Below are 12955 nucleotides of genomic sequence, written 5' to 3'. Positions count from 1 at the left end.
CATTGTTCACAGTGGCCAGGACATGGAAACAACCAAAAAGCCCATCAATAGATGACTGGATAAAGAAGATGTGGCACATATACACTATGGAATACTACTCAGCCATAAGAAATGATGACTTCGGAACATTTACAGCAAAATGGTGGGATCTTGATAACATGATACGAAGCGAAATAAGTAAATCAGAAAAAAACAGGAACTGTATTATTCCATACGTAGGTGGGACATAATAGTGAAACTAAGAGACATTGATAAGAGTGTGGTGGTTACGGGGGGGAGGGGGGAATGGGAGAGGGATAGGGGGTGGGAGGGGCACAAAGAAAACAAGATAGAAGGTGACAGAGGATAATCTGACTTTGGGTGGTGGGTATGCAACATAATTGAACGACAAGATAACCTGGACTTGTTATCTTTGAATATATGTATCCTGATTTATTGATGTCACCCCATTAAAAAAATAAAATTATAAAAAAAAATAAATAAATAAATAAAAAATAAATAAAAAAATAAAAACTTTCTACTGGGAAAAAAAAAAAGTGTAGGTAACTAATTTTAAAGTGTAGGTAAAATGATCAGAAAGTAAAATAGCAGAATAATAATAGTGGATATTTTAAAAGTATTCTTTAAAGTGAGTTACTTTTTTATTCCTTTTACATTTTCATATTACTATATTTCTATAATTATATATGTTTAAAAATAACTTTAAAATCTTGTTATTAGAGGATAATTTGAATACTATTTTTTCAATTCAATAAATAAAATCTCTTCAAATTTTTCATATGCCTTAAAAAAGAAAAAAAAAAAAAAAGATATAGGGTAGCTGCTTGGATAAAAATATAGGACCTATACATATGCTGCCTACAAGAGACACACCTTAAAACAGGCATCCACAAACTATGGCCTGCAGGCCACTTGCAGCCCCCTGAGGCCATTTATGCGCCCCCCCATCGCACTTCCGGAAGGGGCACCTCTTTCATTGGTGGTCAGTGAGAGGAGCACTGTATGTGGCGGCCCTCCAATGGTCTGAAGGAGAATGAACTGGCCCCCTGTGTAAAAAGTTTGGGGATCCCTGCCTTAAAACAAAAGATGCACATAGACTGAAGGTAAAAGGATAAAAAAATAATATTTCATGCAAATGGAAATGTAAAAAAAGCTGGGGTAGCAATACTTAGACAAAATGGACTTTAAAACCAAGGCTATAGTAAAAGATAAAGAAGGTCACTACATAATGATAAAGGGAGCAATCAAAAAGGAAGATATAACCATCATAAATATCTACGCATCTAATATAGGAGCACCTAAATATATAAAGTAGACTTTGATGGATATATAGGGCGAGATCAATAGCAATACTATAATAGTAGCAGATTTCAATATTCCACTAACATTGCTAGATAGATCCTCAAGAAAGAAAATTAACAAAGAAATAGCAGACTTAAAGAACACACTAGATCAACTCAATTTAATAGATATCTTTAGAACCTTTCACCCTAAGACAGTAGAATATACATTCTTTTCAAGTGCTCATGTTACATTCTCTATTATAGACCACATGATAGGACACAAAAGCAGTCTCAACAAATTTAAGAACACTGAAATCATATTAAGCCTTTTCTCTGATCACAGTGGCCTGAAACTAAAAATCAGCCGCAACAAAAAACTCAAAAATACTCAAACACATTGAAACTAAATAGCATGTTATTAAATAACAAATGAGTTAAAATGAAATAAAAAAGAAAAAAATTTCTAGAAACTAATGATAATGAACATACAACAACTCAAAATTTATGGGACACAGCAACAGCAGCCTTTAGAGGGAAGTTCATAGCACCACAGCCATTCCTTAAGAAGCTTGAAAAAGCTCAAATAAACATACAAACCTTTCATCTAAAAGAACTAGAAAAACACAGCAAGTAAGGCCTAGAGGTAATAGAAGGAAGGAAATAATAAATATCAGAGCACAAATAAATCACACAGAGTCTAAAAAACAATACAGAGGATCACTGAAACAAAGAGATGGATCTTTGAAAGGGTAAACAAGATCAATAAACCTTTAACAAGACTCACCTAGAAAATAAGAGAGAGAACTAACTAAATAAATAAAATTAAAAATAAAAGTGAAGAAATAACAACCGACACAACAGAAATACAAAATATTGTAAAAAAAAAATATTGTAAAGAACTGTATGCCAAAATATTAAACAACCTAGGTAAATGGACAAATTTATTGAAACATATAATTCTCCAAAAATCAATCTGTAAGAATTAGAAAACCTAAACAGACCAATTACAACAAGAGATCAAAACAGTTATCAAAAAGGTCCCAAAGAAACAAAACACCTGGGCCCAATGGCTTCACTGGTAAATTCTACCAAATATTCAAAGAAAAACTAACTCTTATCCTTCTCAAGCTATTTCAAAAAAATTCAAAAGAAAGGAACACTTCCAAGTTCCTTTTATGAGGTGATCATAATTCTGATTCCAAAACCAGGCAATGCCAACACAAAGAAAGGGATCTATAGGCCAAAATTCCTGATGAATTTAGATGCTAAAATCCTCAACAAAATATTATTAGCAAACTGGATCCAGCAATACATGAAAAAAATTATACATCATGATCAAGTGGGATTTATTCTGGGGAGGCAAGGATGGTACAACATTTGTAAATCAATTAATGTGATTCACCACATAAACTAAAGAAAGGAGAAAAACCACATCATAATTTCAATAGATGCAGAAAAAGTATTTGATAAAATTTAGCACCCATTTATGACAAAAACTCTTAGCAAAGTGGGAATACAGGAAACATACCTCAACATGATAAAGGCCATCTATAACAAACCTATAGCCAACATCATAATTAATAGACAAAAATTAAAAGCAATTACCCTAAAATCAGAAACAAGGCAGGAGTGCCCCCTTTCACCACTTTTATTCAACATAGTACTGGAAGTCGTAGCTACAGCAATCAGAGAAGAAGAAATAAAAGGCATTCAAATTGGAAAAGAAGAAGTAAAACTATCATTATTTGCAGATGATGTGATACTGTATATAGAAAACCCTAAAGTCTTAGTTAAAAAACTACTGGACATAATAAACAAATTCAGAAAGGTGGGAGGATATAAAATTAATACACAGAAATCAGAGGCATTTTTATACACAAACAATAAACTGTCAGAAAGAGAAATTAAGGAAACAAATCCCTTCACTATTGCAACAAAAAAATAAAGTACCTAGGAGTAAATTTAACAAAGAAGGTTAAAGACTTGTACTCAGAAAATTATAATACATTGATAAAACAAATTAAGGAAGACACAAACAAGTGGAAGCATATACCGTGCTCATGGTTAGTAAGAATAAACATCATTAAACTGTCTATATTACCCAAAGCGATTTATAAATTCAATGTAATACCAATTAAAATACCAATGACATACTTCAAAGATATAGAACACATATTCCAAAAAATTTATATGGAACCAAAAAAGAACACGAATAGCCTCAGCAATCTTGAGAAAGAAGAATAAACTGGGAGGTATCACACTTCCTGATATCAAGTTATACTACAAGGCCATTGTACTCAAAACAGCCTGGTACTGGCATAAGAACAAGCATATAGGTCAACAGAACAGAACAGAGAACCCAGAAATAAACCCACATCTTTATGGACTATTGATATTTGACAAAGGAGGTAAGAGCCTAATTTGTGAAAGCATAAGCATACTAGAAGAAAACATAGGCAGTAAGCTCACCGACATCTATAGCAGCAATATATTTGCTGATTTATCTCCACAGGCAAATGAAATAAAAGACAGGATAAACAAATGTGACTATATCAAATGAAAAAGCTTTTGCACAGCTAAAGACAATATGAACAGAATAAAAAGACAAACCACACAATGGGAAGAACATATTCGACAATACATCTGATAAGGTATTAATAATTAAAATTTATAAAGAACATGTAAAACTCATCACCAGGAAGACAAACAATCCAATCAAAAAATGGGCAAAAGAAATGAATAGACACTTCTCCAAAGAGGACATACAGATGGCCAATAGACAGATAAAAAAATGTTCAACATCACTAATCATTAGAGAAATGCAAATTAAAACCACAATGAGATATCACCTTACAACAGTCAGAATGGCGCTCATTAACAAAAAACACATCATAGACGCTGGTGAGGTTGTGGAGAAAGGGGAACCATCCTACACTGCTGGTGGGAATGCAGACTTGTGCAGCCACTGTGGAAAACAGTATGGAGATTCCTCAAAAAATTAAAAATGGAACTGCCCTTTGACCCAGCCATCCCATTTATAGGAATATATCCCAAGGACACTATATCACCAACTGAAAAAAAGAAATGAACCCTCATGTTTATGGAAGCATTGTTCACAATAGCAAAGATCTGGAAACAGTCCAAGTGTCCATCAGTGGACAAGTGGATTAAAAAGCTTTGGTACATATATACAATGGAATACTATGGGGCTATGAAAAAAAAGGAAATATTACCTTTTACAACAATATGGAGGGACCTGGAAACTATTATGTTGAGTGAAATAAGCCAGGCAGAGAAAGAAAAATATCATATGACCTCACTCATTTGAGGAATCCAAGGAATAATGAGAACTGAGGAATGAAATCGAGTCAGAGGAGGGATCAAAGGGACCAGAGGAAAAGAGAACAGAGGGAAAGGGTATGATAGGATGGGATAAACCTGAAGGAAAGCGGGTAGGGCACTGTAGGGAGGGGGCAAGGAAGATGTTGATGGGAATATGGGGGAGGGGGGATGCATTCAAAGTGACCCTAGAATCTATGTAAACACAATTAATTAAATAAAAAAGGAAGAGTAAGGAATGTAAATATGTGATTTGCACATTGGGCAGCTAAGAGCCAGGATTACATGTACCATTTTAACAACTCTTCACCAAATTAAAAAAAAATCAGGTATTGCTTCTACCAAAACAGGTGAGAACTGGCTGAATACCACCACTGCCCAAAGGGATGTTTGAAACTCAGTCTTTCTAGCCTAGTTAAGAATGTTTTCACCTGACCTGTGGTGGCGCAGTGGATAAAGCCTCGACCTGGAAATGCTGAGGTCGCTGGTTCGAAACCCTGGGCTTGCCTGGTCAAGGCACATATGGGAGTTGATGCTTCCAGCTCCTCCCCCTTTCTCTCTCTCTCTCTGTCTCTCCCTCTCCTCTCTAAAAAAAATGAATTAAAAAATGTTTTATGTCAAATTGTCCTAATAAGAAGACCTACAGTTATTCGAATGCTAGGTCTCTGAGGACAACTTGAGATTTTCTTTCCCTGGCAGGTAGCAATGGGAATTTGAGAAAATGCAAAAGAGGAAAACACAGCATATAATATAACAAAAGCTTGGACAATTTCTACATCATTAAAATGGAGATAAAAATAAAACCTACTTTATAGGATTGTTGAAAGAAATTAAATTAAAGCAAATATGAACCAGTAGCTATCACTCCCTATTGGCCATTATAATCACCTGTGGATCTTTTAAACTTGACTGATGCCCTAGCCACAGCCTAGAACAGTTAAACCAGACTACCTACATGTGAGTCTGATGGTGATCTAATGTGCAGCCAGAGCTGGGAGTCATTGCCTTCTCAGGCACATAGTGAAAGACTCATTAATAATATTTACAATATTATTATCACTGATATCCAATCACCATATTAAAAATGTCACCTTTCAGTAATATTTTTGCAGAACTTATATTTTATAGATATTTGCAATATTACCAATAAAATTTCAATTTTGTAGCTATTCCTTTCCCACAGAGTCAACTACTGTCAGGGAATTTGGTGGAAATATTTTTCTGCTTATACTTTTATGGTGTTAGGATTGACTTTGTACTCATAAACAGTCTTCATGAAAATTTAACTCTGAAATATTCTTATTAAAACTTTATTTTTTTAGTCCTTCTATAAATTATATGCATCTATTTTAAACATTTAAGTTGTTGTATAATATTGCCAGAGAAATATACTTTATTTTATTTTTTAATTCATTATACTGACAATTCTATGCAAATATTTTTATGTCTCCATATCACACAGGTGTGAATGCCAATAAGATATATATGAGGTATAAATGTTTACATTGTAAAAATCAGTGCACATTAAATTTTACTATTATTTACCTAAATTTTTCTCAAAAAATCAGATACAATCAATTACCTGCTCTTATTGCTAAAATCTAGAACCAAGATTTCCCTGAAGTCTGTCTAGTAATAGTCATGTCATGATAGCTCGCTGAATTTCTCAACTTACAGAGAAAATATTGCTTGCACGTGTCAGATTTTCAAAGTGAGATAAAAAAAATACTATTTATACAAAATCTTATAAACCACAATATTTATTTCAGAAAGGCCCCTGTAAATTACTTATTCTGTTCCCTTATTTACAGTGACTTCACTGAGTCCTAATAGGAGGAACCAATGATTCTGCCTCTGTTTCCTCATCTTGGACAAAGCAGGCATGAAAAAAAATTGTTCAGCTCTAGTTGAGGAACAGAGTCCTGGGTTAAGACTCAGGGGCTGAACATTTGAGTTCCACATCTTTCACACAGCAAATTAAGAGTGTGTATAAACATCACAGCCTCTTTCTGATGACATTTTTACCCAAAAATGGGAAGAAAATAGGCCCCAAAGTTTGGCAATTAACATCAAGTTACCATATTGTAATCAGAATTAAATTGTTATTGCAGTAACCACTTATTGATAAATTTAACCTCAAGAAATATTTAATGACTTCTATATCATTACATGGCAGAGAGATCAAAGCCTTCCCTGTCCCAGGGAACTTGAACGTGGAATGACATGACATCCTGAATGTGAAATCCTAAAAGTGTCTCAGTCCATGAAGTCAGATTAATCCTGCCCTTCTCCATTCTTTAAATTTTACATTATTTAAAATTAACACAATTTTTTGAAAGTGAATGATGTGTATCTTATAAAAAGAAAGAGGTTCAGAGGAAGTGTATGTCATAGTCGCACATAATCCCCTTGCATCTTTTCTGTACTCCTGTGAAATATTGCTGGAAGGGGTGAAAGAACAGGGAGAAAAGCAGCTGGGGTGGGGGAGCCTATTGCCTACTCTGTGTTTGTGTGAACTAAGGGTCTATTTAATGTTAAAAAGAGATTTTGTTTTGTTTTGTTTTCCTTTTTGTTGCCTACTCTGTGCAAAGGTATAGGCTCTGAGGAATCAGAAATTAAAGAGATTCAGCCCTGGCCAAGTAGCTCAGTTGGATGGAACATTCTTCCAGTACACCAAGATTGTGAGTTTTATCTTTATTTTGGCTGTACAAGAAGCCACCAATGAATACTCAACTAAGTCAAACCACAAATTGATGTTTCACTTTTTTCTCCCTCTCTCTCCTTTCACCTTTCCCTCTTAAAAACAATAAAAATTAAAAAAAATAAATTAATAAGATTCAGTCATTTTCCTTTATACTCTTCGTATCTACTTGTATCAGAACAGAATAGAATGTTCCATCAGAGATCCAGGGAAATGCATACCTTCAAATCACACAATATTTTATTCAAAGTGCATAAAGATAGACTGGTAATATTAATAATAATATCTAAAATTTATTTTGAACTTTCTATGTACATTCATCACATATGGAATTTCCACTATATTTAATCTTTGCAAAAATGCAATTTTGACAACTAGGAATCAACTAAGATGAAAATGTTGAGGTTCAGACACACCAGAACTTGTCTATTATTGCAGAAGATTATATAGCAGACAAAATTAAACTAAATCTTAGACTCTGCTGGTTATATGTTAAACTTCTTTACTGTTTCCCAACACCTCAGAAAGCTTAACACAGAAGTTCAGAGGTCTTAACTAAAAGTACAGCTGAGATACATATTTGAACTGATTATTGGTTTTTAAGAATGAAAACCAACACCTGTAATATGTCTCTTTTAGACTGCAAAGAGCTAACATTCAGAAATGAAGGAGGAAGAAGACAGTTCAAGAAAAATCTAGAAGCAAAAGATCTGCCCTAAATTATAAACTGATTTGTCTATGGTCTGCACCATGAACTCAGCTAGCCTTCTTACAGTCAGTGCAGCAGGGGGCATCCATCACTCTCCACTGAGGTCTCCTGGGAACCCTCACAGGGAGGACAGTGAACAGGGGGTCTGCCTGGAGTGACCTGGCAAGTAAAATGATAAGTTGGGTTTTTAGGAACGAATAGTGGTCATGTGTCCTGTGTGTGGAGTCTGGATGCCTGGAATCCAACTTGAATTTACTTCTACATTACAGCATGATCTAGTACAAGTTATATTTAAATGCTGTGCTCCTGTATTCATATGTACAGTGTTAAAATGTGCATTTCTCTTTCAGGCAGTGATTATGCATATGAAATGAAACAAGGTGTAGAACACTCAGCTGAGCATCTGGTACTTAAGAGGTCCTCTGTGACCATTCATGACATCTGGATCACTTTATTTATCTTCCTCCACCACCTCCTGCTCATCATCATCAACTCCTGGTTTTGGAGTACTTAGGAGGCTGTTTAGAGAGGCCTGTTTCTTGCTATGATGGGGGTAATTTCTATGAGAGGTAAGAACAATGTAAGAAGTAATCAGAACTCTGAATGAAAGTTATTGGACTCCCACCAGAACCAAGTACATAGAATTCACACTGCTTGAAGTAGAAACTCCATTTGGTGCTCTGTCTGTCTACTCCGAATGTCCTGCTAGTCCTGACAATAAAAAACAATGCTCCCATTCTCTCCAACCTCCACTCTACTGTCTCCCATGGCACTCACTGGGCTGGGCTGTGACTCTGCTGCTGCGTGACCAAGGGGGCCAGTCTGCTTCCCCTCTTCTGCCTGGTGAGCAATGATGGCTGAGACTCTGTTCGTGGGTCTGGAAGCAAAACAGACTCAGGTCAGACCTCCCGATGAAGATGAATGTTCTGAGAAGAAGTGGCAGAAGTGTGAAGCCAGCTAGACAGAGCCTGGCACCTAAAAGGCTAGAGACAGAGACTGATCATTTTTGGTAGTCTAGTTTTGAGTACTCAATGCACAGAGCTCACAATTAGACAAATTGGTTCATGAACTTATTCCCTTAACATTTCACAATCTTAGAGAGCCATGGGAGGAAAAAGTCAGTGTCCTTGGTCCAGATCAATTACTCTGAGTCCCTCAACTTCCCAGTGCAATGTCACTTGGCTGCTTTGAGTCACGTACCAAAAGAAAGGCTCTCCCCATAAAGATTAATTATTTCCACTTAAAAATTTACTTGCAATTTGAATTTTCTGGAATGATATTGATGATGAAATACTATCAGGAATTTGGCATCTTTATTGCTAACATTTCTCATGGTGGAACATAAAAATATTTCCATATTGAAACATGCTTACATCTGCAAGGAGACCTTCAAGCTTTTCTTAATATGAGTTCTTCTCATGTCAGTTTCCATTAACTGTGGTATTATCCATTTTTAGAACTTCTATACATTTCCATTTGATACTACATATCAAGAATTCAAAATTAATTTGATACTGCTATCTTTATTATCTTGGACAAGTTCAAACTGTGATCTTGAGCACTTTACCCACCTTTGAGGTTTATTAAAAACTACGGTGTTTGGGCCAAATCTAGCCTGGCACCTGTTTTCACAAATAAAATTTTATGGAACATGGCCATGCTCATTCATGTATGTATTGTTAATGGCTGCTTTTGTACTATGATGACAGAGCTGAGTAGTTATAACAAAGACCACATGGCATACTGAGCCTGAAATATTTACTACCGGGCCCTTTACAGGAAGGTTTGGTGACCCTTTCGTAGTGTTATTGATAAAATTTTTCCTTTATGGATTGCTGTGAGGAGAAAACTAAACATATAATATGAAGTACTTAAGACAGTGTTTGGCTCATAATAAAGAATCAATAAGTGGAAGTTGGTTTTATCATAATAAGAGGTCTAAGGAAAAGATTACAAAATTTCTATTCATGTTCAAATAGCATTTGGTGAATTAAAATTCATTTCATATTAGAGATTTTACCAGAACAGATATATGAAAAACAAAATGTGTACACTAACCAAGTACAGTATTAACCTAGTATGAGGTTTAATGCTGGGACGTTGGAGTCATTTTCATCATAGTCAGCAAACATAAAAGTTGATTTTATCACTGTTATGTTTCTAGAAAATGTAGCCCATGCATTAGGGCAGACACACACACAAAATACCACAGAAATGAATATTCAGATAATATAATTCTACTCAAGAAAAACAACTAAAAACACTTAAAGAAGAATGCTAGAAAATAAAAATATACAATTTATTTTCTAATGTGTCAATATAAACCAATTAGTATATAAAACTAATGATGTCACTTAAATTTGTAACAAAAAGTTAGCAAGGAATGCACTCCATAAAAAATAATCTGACTGATCGATTTTATCATATTGTTTAATCTTCATAATGACCTTAGAAATAGTTGATATAAAATACAGGATGCCCACTAAAAATTGAATTTGAATTGTACACTTCAAACCTCTATAGTTTGATGAACTATGTCAACCCATAGAATTAAGAAATTTTATAAACAAATAAATTACAATTTGAGGTGAATAACAAAGAACTGTTTGGTACAAGTAGGTCCCAAATGCATTGTCTGCACTTCCAATTTGGGCATGGTTATTGTTCTACTAAATCTGGAAGCCCTATTTGAAAGGTAATTGTAAATAATCCAAATTTGCTGGGCCCTTTGGAATCTGATTCTCAGAGAAGAGATATTTGCACACACATGTTTATTGCAGCATCATTCACCACAACCAAAAGGTGAAAACAGAGTACCCACTGACATATGAATGGATAAAGAAAATGTGGTGTCTACATGAATGGAATATCACTGGGTCATAAAATAGGAGATGCTTTCTTATACAACATGGATGAACCTTGAGAACATTATGCTAAGTGAAATGAACAAGTCACAAAAGACAACTACCACATGGTTCCACTTGTGCGAGATATCTAAAATACATAAACTCTTAGAAAGAAAAAGTAGAATGATGGTTACCAGAGGTTGAGAGGAAAGGGTGGTGGAGTTGTTTTTGGTAGGTCATTTCAGTCATGAAGGATGTGAACGAGGGAGTCTGAAAACTTGTTGCACCAAAATGTGCATGTGATTGACGTTCTACTATACACTTAGATACTAAGGAAGGATAAAGTTTACGTAGTTTCTCTGCCTGAATGAAAAATACAAATTAAAATGGAAAACAAGATAGAGCATAAGGAGAGGCTTATTGCAGGAAGACGGTCATGTGAAAATCAGAAGCAATCAATTCATAAAATTGTCCAAGTAATTTTTAAAAGTTTTTTTTGTTTAAAGTACATAACAAAGAGAAGATTCATGAGTATGTGGCACATAGAAATGCTTTTAAATGGTAATTATTTCAATTACTCTTCAGAAGTTGTACTTTGAGTTAGATACTGAGGTTCAAGAATGTCAACATTCAATACTATGCCACAAATCTCTCTTTTGAATAATAACATGTGGTAGTTACAAGTGTAAATTCTTTTTTATTATTTTTTTAATGAGAGACAGAAAGGATGAGACATGCAAAGCACCAACTCATACTTGTGGCACTTGGATTGTTCACTGATTGCTTCTCATATGTGCCTTTATGGGGATGATAAAGATTCTTGAGCCAAGCCAGAGACCCCTTGCTCAAGACAGCCACCTTGGGTTCAAGCCAGTAAAATGGGATCATGTCAATAATTCCATGCTCAAATTAGCAACCCCATGCTCAAGCAGGTGAGCTTGTACTGAAGTTGGCAGCCTGGGGGTTTCAAACCTGGGTCCTTAGGGTCCCAGGATGATGCTCAACCCACTGCACTACCACTGGTCAGACACAATTTTGAATTCTGACGCCAGGTAAATGTAGCTACTTAACAAGCTTTGTGGACTTGGGCAAGCTGTTTCTCTGCCCCATTTTCTTTATCTGTAAAACATGGTGAACACAGTACCTATCTCAAAGTTTTTTTGTTAAAAGTAAATGCATTTTTGTGAAGAGTAGAGCTACAGTGTACGTTAAAGGGTGTCTAACACAGAGCACAGGGAGTGCTCACATTACGACAGTATCGACATAGGTTTGTAGTTCACACTCCCATAAAAACTTTAAAAAAATCAAGATGTGTTTCAGCTTATGATGATAATGTACTTATGAACGACATAGGTGAACCAGTTTGGTTGCGGCGGGGCAGGAGAATACACAGTAGAGTGTACAGTACAGTATTTTATGTCTTTTCCTTTTTTCTGTGGCTTGTGTTTTTATGTACTACATTATGATTTTACAACTGTGTACAAATAGGTAAGTGACTTAGGCTGGGGTATTTTGACTTACATCAAAATTCGGGTTATTTCAGTGTTGTATAAATGAAACTGTATCATAACCCGAGGACCCCCTGTAATCACTAAATAAACTATAGCTATTTTGGTCAAATCAAACTATTATTTATAAAATAACAATGTGCCATGTTGTCACTCAAAGATACCATGATCGCTTGACCAGGTGATGGCACAGTTGATAGACTGCGGAGCATCGGATTGGGATGTGCAGGACCCAGGTTCGAGACCCTGAGGCCACCAGCTTGAGAGCAAGCTCATCTGGTTTAAGAAAGACTCACCAGCTTAAGTCCAAGGTCACTGGCTCAAGCAAGGGGTCACTCGGTCTACTGTAGCCCACTGGTCAAAGCACGTATGAGAAATCAATGAATTAAGGAGCCACAAAGACGAATTGATGTTTCTCATCTCTCTCCCTTTCTGCCTGTCCCTGTTTCTCTCTCTGACTCTCCCTTTTCTGCCACATAAATAAATAAATAATACCATAATTTAAATCTCTCATACTTTTCCAACTGACTTTTTACCTTCCTTTTTAGCCTTTGAGTAGTGAGATTTTT

The sequence above is a fragment of the Saccopteryx bilineata genome, chromosome 1 (genome assembly GCF_036850765.1).
Source record: "Saccopteryx bilineata isolate mSacBil1 chromosome 1, mSacBil1_pri_phased_curated, whole genome shotgun sequence".
Classification (NCBI taxonomy): Eukaryota; Metazoa; Chordata; class Mammalia; order Chiroptera; family Emballonuridae; genus Saccopteryx; species Saccopteryx bilineata.
This window is presented reverse-complemented; position numbering follows the sequence as displayed.